The sequence below is a fragment of the Phoenix dactylifera genome, chromosome 11 (assembly GCF_009389715.1).
Source record: "Phoenix dactylifera cultivar Barhee BC4 chromosome 11, palm_55x_up_171113_PBpolish2nd_filt_p, whole genome shotgun sequence".
Classification (NCBI taxonomy): domain Eukaryota; kingdom Viridiplantae; phylum Streptophyta; class Magnoliopsida; order Arecales; family Arecaceae; genus Phoenix; species Phoenix dactylifera.
Window position 1 is genome coordinate 17,889,423 of NC_052402.1, and position 9,202 is coordinate 17,898,624.

The window sequence follows — 9,202 nt, forward strand, 5'->3', positions numbered from 1 at the left end:
AGAGAAAGGGGAGCGGGTCAGCCGATCAACGCCTCAACTATTCCACCGCTGATTTGGTGGAAAGAGCAGTTGACCTCAATAAGTCAAAGTCAGTGTAATCCCGGAGAGAGCAGTGCATGGAAGTTATGGGATGAGAGGATTCATCCTTCTGCCATCATCCGTTAATAGCCATCATGATGTGCTACAACCCAATATTCTTTTTCCCGTCTGGCCGTTTGTGCGTGAAAGGCGGTGGAGAAATTAGACCCTACACCGCCTGCACCAATGGGGCACCTTCCTTTAGATAGAACACCAAGCCCCCCGCTTAGCTTCCCAACGTGCTCTTGGGGTAGGGGTTTCTTTATTGTTTTGTAAGAAAAACTAAGAGTTTGGCCTTTTGATTTAAAGAAAACCATTAACCCACGGATGTTGCAGTCCGTTATACGAGGAAGCATGAAGAGGCGGTCATTCCCTCTTCTCCTCGTTTTCACTCTCTTCTCACCTTCCATTGCCGGAGACTCCTTGAATCCAACCACGTCACTCCTCGACGGCCAAACTCTGGTCTCGCCTGGTGGAATCTTCGAGCTTGGCTTTTTCAGCCCGGGTAATTCTCCTAACAGATACTTGGGCATATGGTACAAGAAAATTCCAGTTAGAACAATCGTATGGGTCGCCAATCGAGCCAGTCCTCTCACAGATTTCACTGGAGTTGTAAAGATCCGCAAAGATGGGAGTCTAGTCCTGCTCAATGGCGTAGCCAAAGTTCTCTGGACTTCGGACTCGACAGTAAGTGCCAGTAATCCAGTAGCACAGCTCTTAGATTGTGGAAACTTTGTCCTTAGAGCAGAAGAAAGCATTGCTTGGCAGAGCTTCGACTACCCTTCGGATACGTTGCTGCCCGGCATGAAGCTTGGAAGGAATATGAAGACGGGGCTCAACCGGTATATTAGTTCATGGAAGAGCTCCGATGACCCCTCACCAGGGTACTACTCGTTCAAGTCGGATCCCCATGGATCGCCGGAATTTTTCCTATATAGCGAGTCTACAAAGATTCATGCAAGCGGCCCATGGAACGGGCTTGAATTCAGCGGCGTTCCCCAGCTGAAATCTGATCAAAATTTCCGTTTCATTTTTATCTCTAACCAGGATGAGATCTACTACACGTATGAGATAAATAACAGCTCCGTTGTTTCGAGGTTGGTGGTGACTATATCGGGTCAGCTCCAACGTTTCGTGTGGCTCGACGCCATCCAAACTTGGCACGTCTTCTGGTCGGATCCGAATGACCAGTGTGATCGTTATGCGGTGTGTGGTCCTTTCGGTGTCTGCAGTTCTAATCCATCACCTAGTTGGAGCTGCTTGAAAGGATTCCAGCCAAAATCACCGCAGGAATGGATTCTGAGAGATGGCTCTGATGGGTGTGTGAGGATTACTCGTTTGGGCTGCAAGGGAGATGGATTTGTAACGGTGAGCAATATGAAGTTGCCAGACACCACGAATGCCACCGTGGATAAGAGCATGAGCCTCGACAAGTGCAGGGAAAGTTGCTTGAAGAATTGTTCTTGCAGGGCTTATGCTAGCGCTAACATCAATGGAGGGGAGAGCGGTTGTATCATATGGGCCACTGATCTGATAGATCTCAGGAATTTTGTGGACGCTGGGCAAGATCTTCATGTAAAGCTTCCGGCATCAGAACTAGGCATGTACCATAACTTCATATATTGTTTAATTTTCTCTCCGTAACTTTACTTCATTTTTCTTTCTTGGTAAGAACAAGATTATTTTATTTGCTTTCATGTTATATATATGCTTATATGGTATTTGATGAATGACGATATGCTCTTATTAAATGCATAACTAGTTATTATATTTCCCTGTTTGCTTGATATCAGAATTTTAGCTTTGCCTGTAGACTTCAATAGAAGACTCATACAACATTATATAATTTTTTTATTGAAAAAAAAATTGAGCTTTCTTCAATGATTGATTCGAAAAGGAAAGTCAGCTACTATATTGTATATTATTAGCCTAAAACCATGGGAAAAAGCTGTCTCTGGGAGTACTTAACAGAGGTTATCCAAGAGCACCTGAAAGTAGTCACAGGAAGACCAAAGACGTTAGCCCTCACAGCTCATCCTTTAGGATTTAAAAGGGAAGGGGTTTACGTGGTATATACAGTTTAGAATTAGAAAGGTAGATACATTCGAAAACAATACAAAATTGAGAAGGAATAAAACAAAAATGTTTGGTTTGAAATAAGAGGCAGGCTAAAAGTCGATACAACCAACACTCCATTATATTCCCAATTTCTCATCCCTGGCCCAGCCAGAAAATACTTTTGGCTCCTATTCCTTGGCCTAAGGCTGGCCCATCCCTAAAACCTTAGCCCGGTCCTAGTTTTCTCCTGGACCGCGGTCTTTGGGCTGTTCAAGTCAGCCCTGGACGGGTCTTTGGGCTGTTCAAGCCAGCCCGACCCATTGACCGCCGGATCGCATCATACATAGCTCTTAAAGTAACCTAAACTTCTTCATACATCCACATGTATAGATCTTAAAACAATCATTACACAATCTAATGATGAATTTGCAATGAATAAAGGTGAATTCTTCTTTCGTTTGAAAGATACAACTCCTTCCCCTCTCTACTGTGCCTATTTTGCACTGCAGAGGGCTGTAATGGATAGTGGCCACGTCATTTATTTCAAAGATGGATAGTTGTATTTATGCATTGTATTTTGCACTCAGCTATCCTACTCTATTCTCGAGGAGTCATGACAGCCAACATGTAAATGCTACTATTGAAGCAAAGATGAAGCATTCCTTTAATCAATAATTTATATAGTCGGGAAGTCTCAAGATAAATGCTACTGATGACCTAACAAACCTTGTAAACAAACTTGCCTCTATCTTGAAGATGAGGGCAAGCTACTATAAATTTGTTTCAATTAATAATATTGATATGACATAGCTTTTGTAAAATTCAGGATTCTTACTAACAAATCAGTAATAAATGTACAATTTGAATTATTTAATTTCTTTACTATTTAAGAGTCTGTTTCAATTTAAGACCAAACGACATATTTTGTTTAGTGTTCATAGCTCTAGTAGCATCATATTAGCATTACGTTACCTGTTTAGGTGTATCGATCTTAATTGCTTTAGCATGTGAAATCACTTAGTTCGGTTAAATTTGAGACCGCAAGCTGCACTTCAGCACAGCATTAATGTTTTAGTCTTACCTTATTCGTTTCTTTCCTTTGATTTACTGCAATTTTCTAGGAATAAAAAATAAACATTTTGCATGTGTCTGTGTGTGCATCTGACAATCTCACAAACTCAATGAATCAAGTTGTCTCTCTCTGTATTTCATATTTTAAAATGGAAGGAATATTCTCTATGAACTACAGGCTCAGGTAGACCCCTGTGTTATAAGTCATCTTTATTTTCTATCTTTTGAGAGGACTTCCACGATGCTGAGTTTAAAAATTAAGTACAAGCTGAAAGTGAAAGCACTAATTTTAAGAAATTGTTATGCAGGTGATTATGGTAAGAAGAAGAATGTGGTGGTCATAATAATAATTACCTCGGTGCTAGGGTTTCTTCTGCTGGTGTCAGTGGGTCGATATTTATGGAAGAAGAACAGAAAACAAGGTATTTTGTTACTTTACTTTCAAACATGAACTTACTCCATTTCTTATAACAGGTATCAATGAATTCTCACTTTAATTTTTCATGCTAACGCTTTTGGGACTTCCACATGGGAATGATGACATTTAAAGGAAGGACTAGATCAACTTGTTTCATAAAAACTAGCTAAGTATGGGCAGTATGGAATCCTTGTCTAACATGTGATCTGATTTCACATAGTGCTCAAGCATATGTATAGTAAGATGACATCAAGAATTCAATAATTGTGATTTCACCTCCCACGACACCCTCGTTGCATGCAAGCTTGGCTTCAAATTGAAGAAGACTCTTGAATGATGAAGAGATTAAATCAAATTGTCGTAATTTACATCTTGTTGGTCTTCCCTTCGTCCTGCTTCCCCATCCTCTCTTTAGAAGGGTGTGGGGAGTTCGGTCGAGCATCAACATCTTGCAAGCAAATCATATTCAATGTGTTGCAGGCTCGACAATGAAAGAGTTCCTTAACCAACTATTTTAAGACTTACAACTTGAATTTCAAACAAAAAGGCTTCATCCATTTGTTTATTATGTTACCCAAGCTTGCTATATATAGTATGACAAAGCTAAGCGATATTAATTTATTAAATGTATGGTCATGAGTCACATATTCTTATGTATAAATGTTTATGTAGTGTCCGTAAAATCCTGGATGTCTATACTCTGTCCATTTGTAGTTGTCATGAATTAATCAGAAATTTTTTCATGATTTGATTGCACCTTTGTCATCCTAATATGACGATACTTCTACTTTAAATTATTCAAAGATAATTAAAGTAAAAAATAAATTCAAAAATTTCTTTAATTGACCTGGTTATACTTGAAGTTCCCATGCTAGGTAAACCAAATGCCCCTATCTTCAGTGAAGGCGAAGGAGAAGAACTGGAATTGCCTTTATTTGATTTGTTTACAATTGAAAGTGCCACTGATTGCTTCTCCATTAATAACAAACTCGGAGAGGGTGGGTTTGGCCCTGTTTATAAGGTAATCATCTAACTATATCGAGTCTTCATTGATATTATGCATAATATAGCTATTATGTTTTTGTAATTTGAATCCCAAAAAAATAAAATGTAGCAGGGTCAGTTGGAAGATGGACAAGAGATTGCAGTCAAGAGATTGTCCAAGTATTCTGTGCAGGGTCTGGATCAGTTCAAAAATGAGGTCGTGTTAATTGCTAAACTGCAACACAGAAATCTTGTACGGCTTCTTGGTTGCTGCATCCAAGGAGACGAAAGACTGTTGATCTATGAGTACATGCAAAACAAGAGCTTGGATTCCTTCATCTTTGGTTTGATATTAACATCATACCATTCCACTATTTTATGCTCTTTTAATCATGCAACGTTGATTGCCTATTTAATTAAGTTGATTGTCATATATCTTGTAGTTGTGCCAAATAATATAAAAGAGTATAATGGTTAGGTAACTTGAATTTCAAAATAAAAATTAAACCCCGAAATCCAATTAGTATTAAATTTGAGAAATAGGAGATGTTTTTAGCATTTCAATGGTATGGACAACTTGTTCAAATAAACGCTATGTACTTTTGTGAGAATGATTGTCTCGAAGGAGCCTGTATAACCTAATTCTGCCTTAAATGCCCATGATTACAAAAAAAAATTAGGAAATGCTATAATAATATTTTTGTTGAATAATCATTTGCAATTTCAAGTTCTAATTTTTGGAGTTTTGATTGTTCAAAATTTTGTAACAGATTCACAATCTTGTAATAACTTTTGACATGAGTCAAGATGCACCCTGTAATGCTAGTGATATCTATTTAAATTAGTTTAATGACATTCAATTTACATTTAAGTTAAAAACAATATATATATTGATAGGGGGCAAACTGGAAATTTGAACCACAATATATATATATGTATGTATGTATGTATGTTTTGCATTGAGTTTAATCCCATTCTAGTTCTATCTGGTAACAGTTATAATTCTCAAATGATCCCTTGTTATGCATTGAGACCATAAACTAAAAGACGAGAAGCCTTAATAAAACTTATGGTAACTTCACTCTTATAACTGATCTAGTAGATAACTTTAAATACATACTCATTATTTTTCTGAACTCAAATTTTTGACATTCTTTCAATAAAACTAAGAGAAATTAATGTGCTGGACCAGATCAAATGAAAGGTGCAATGCTGAATTGGCAAAAATGCCTTGACATTATCATAGGCGTTGCTCGAGGACTTCTTTACCTTCATCAAGACTCAAGGTTAAAGATAATACATAGGGACCTCAAAGCTAGCAATGTTTTGCTCGATAAGGACATGACTCCAAAAATTTCAGACTTTGGCATAGCAAGAATTTTCCAAGGAGACGAAAATCAAGAAAATACAAGGAAAGTGGTTGGGACATTGTAAGTTCTACTAGATAGGTATTTCAATGCAATTTGTGTCCTACTATCATGAGTTCATTTACTAATTTGCTAATGATGTGCAGTGGGTATATGTCGCCAGAGTATGCAACAAATGGTATCTTTTCAGTGAAATATGATGTTTTTAGCTTTGGCGTACTAATATTAGAGATCTTAAGTGGTAGCAAAAATAAAATGATATATCAAGCAGGATACTACAGTATGAACCTTATAGGTCATGTAAGTTCAAACAAATTCAATTGTGCTCATCTTTCTTCATATTATTGTTAGTGTGTAATTTCATTTTGATTTGTATGTGACTTGTTATAGGCATGGAGACTATGGGAGGAAGGTAGATGCCTTGGAGCTACTTGATGAAGCAATGGGATATCCATATCCTATACCCAATGGACTTCGGTGTATACAAGTTGGTCTCTTATGTGTACACGAAGAGAGTAAAGATAGACCAACCATGGCAGAGGTGGTTCTGATGTTAAGCAATGAAGAAGTGGCACTACCACAACCTAAACGGCCTGGTTTCTGTATAGCAAAGACTCCAATAGATAGAGATTCATCTTCCACTAAGCAACACTCGATTACAGCTAATGAGATCACGGTTACAATGCTTGAAGGCCGATAAGACATTCATCATAGTATGCACTTTAGTTATGTATGAATAAGCTGGTTTCATTGGGCAGAGGTGGACTATCTTCATACAGTTGAGACCTTAATTTGAATGTTGGGCTATCAATGAGTCTGTAGAAAGGAGTGGACAACATAGAAACCTAACTTCTCTTGGCTCTATATATGGTGTCACTTTCTTGTGAAGGCGCCAAGTTAACGTATGAAACGTCTCATAGAGGGAGAAGCATATTGATTCTTTGTTTTCGATTTGGAACTCTTGAAATTATGTATTCCTAACTCTCTGCAGTTAGTGTAGCTGAATAATGATGAAGTTATAATATGCACTCATCTTGTGCAGTTTTATAGAGGTATGGGGAAAAGGTTTGATCAGCAAACCCATCAGTGTAATTGGAATCTATTTCATTAACAATATGAATGATACCTTTGAGATCCCCTCTTATTAGGAGACTCCTCTAGAAGTGAAAAATCTCATTTGAAGTACCTAATTCACTTACAATATGCATGTCAAACAAAAATTTGCTACAATGATCTTTGTTTTTTTGGATAGATATTCTCCGTCATTTTTTTAAGGCATAATTACTCTCACTTAATCTTTGTTCGAATCTCTTTCTAGCTAATAAGGTTGTAGCCTTGTAGACAACAACACATCTAAGAGTGTTTGTATCGAACATGAATTAGGTCTCCTGAAAGCAACATTTCTAATAAATAAATAGACATTTTTTTAAGGAAAGAAAACCCTCTTGACATACCGTTAGAAGCCGTACACCAAGGGCTTGTTATTGTGTACAATTTATCTAGTCCTACAAACTCAAGATGTGACAACATAATTATCTAAACTTCTAGCTAGTCGGCCAACGGACCTCATGACAAATGTTTTTATCATGGACTCATTTTATATTGTAGCTTGCAAAAGAACAAAATTTCTTACGCATGATTCAATCATCAGAAGGCCTATGAACGCTAAGGGGTGTCCTGCATCTATTATCGAGGTTGACTGACAAGGCCCATCTTCTCGAATGACTATGGCCTTTGGGGCCCAGGTTGTTATTCCAAAAGTGCAAGCCATGTCTCCCTCACCTAATCCAATATACCAATGACACCAAAGGATATGTCCAAACACTTTGATGGGCCTGATTTTTATATTGTAGCAGGCCAATCTACCAAAATAACTTGTGCAATACTGGGCATTGACCCAATCCTCTTGCAGAATCCAGTCCTCTTGTAGAACCTCATCTAACTTCTAAGTAATGCTTTGAATAGTTGGTATCTCTCTCTCTCTCTCTCTCTCTGGCAAAGAGAAATGACCCAATCCACGGGTATCAGAGAATAGGTTTAAGATCATTTGAGATTATGATAGAAATGATCTGTAAGGTCTAGTGTAGAAGGGTTTGATAATTTGTGTCTCAAGTTATAAATAGTGGGCTTTGATAAATTTAGGATCTTATTGATTTCAGCATAAAGTAGTATTTTGATTAGAAAATATTTAGCGGACTTGGAAAATTTTCGTGAGTTTCAATCGGAGCTGCGCAACAAAAATATGGTGGGTTTAGAAGGTTACTGATCATGAGAAGCTTCCTACACTTCAATGTTCTGCTTTTACTATGAATAGATCGAGCATGTTATAAGTTTTTTAGCAGCTTGGTAAGATAAAGCAGTTGATTCATTTAGTAGAGAAATGTAGTGGTCTCATCCGGGATTAAGATATTGGTGTATTGTTAGGAGAGATATGTAGTGGCTACCCATACCGGATATCGGTACTGAATCGGTAATGTACGGTTGCCCTGTACTGCTTCGTTCAGACCGGTATGATGTACCTTGGGCAGATCCCTGGAGCTTATCTATAAAGAAAGCCCCCATCTTCTCTTTTAGGCATCCCACCATTGAAACTGCCCTCCATTATTGCCAATATCTAAAATTCGTACGTAGTTTTTCTTTATGAGTTTCTGCCAGAAAAAGTTACCAATCCACCCTTGGGACCTCAGTGTACTTATGTAATGGACCTAAACCCATCTTTTTATTTCGATTCTTGGGCCATGACTATTGTCTGATTCAAGCTGGTTAGTCGTTGGATTCTATGGAATAGGGTCTCCCCTCTTTTACTTTTTCTTCTTCTTTCTGCTGGTTGATCACTATCATTGATTGTTGCCACGGCCTGTCGCCACCATGGGACACCATTCTCCGGCCACCACCGATGTGGAACACCACCTTATGACCGCCACTACCCTAAATTGAGCTCCCCTTCCCCTTCCTTTTATTTTGAGAAAGAGAGAGAGTTTCCCCTCTCTCCTCTCTCTTTCTCTCATCTCTTCCTTTCTTTCTCTAGTTGATCATAGGGGTTGAATGAAGGGATTTAGGGGACTTAATAGTGAACCCCTGATGACTTAATAGAGGGTACCGGGATGTTGATTATCCCTTTTGTGTTTTTGAAGTTGGATTTAACTCTAGGGGAGAAATTGTCTAGACAAGAAAGTGTTGAGCTGGGTTATTGTACACCCTGGTTCTAAAATCAAGGTGTGGGCTG

At 38.2% G+C, this 9,202-nt stretch overlaps 1 pseudogene; it reads left to right on the forward strand.

Annotated features, from left to right (window-relative positions):
* The first annotated feature begins 317 nt into the window (after positions 1–317).
* On the forward strand, positions 318–7,029 carry LOC108511907 (annotated as a pseudogene).
* The last annotated feature ends 2,173 nt before the right edge of the window (positions 7,030–9,202 follow it).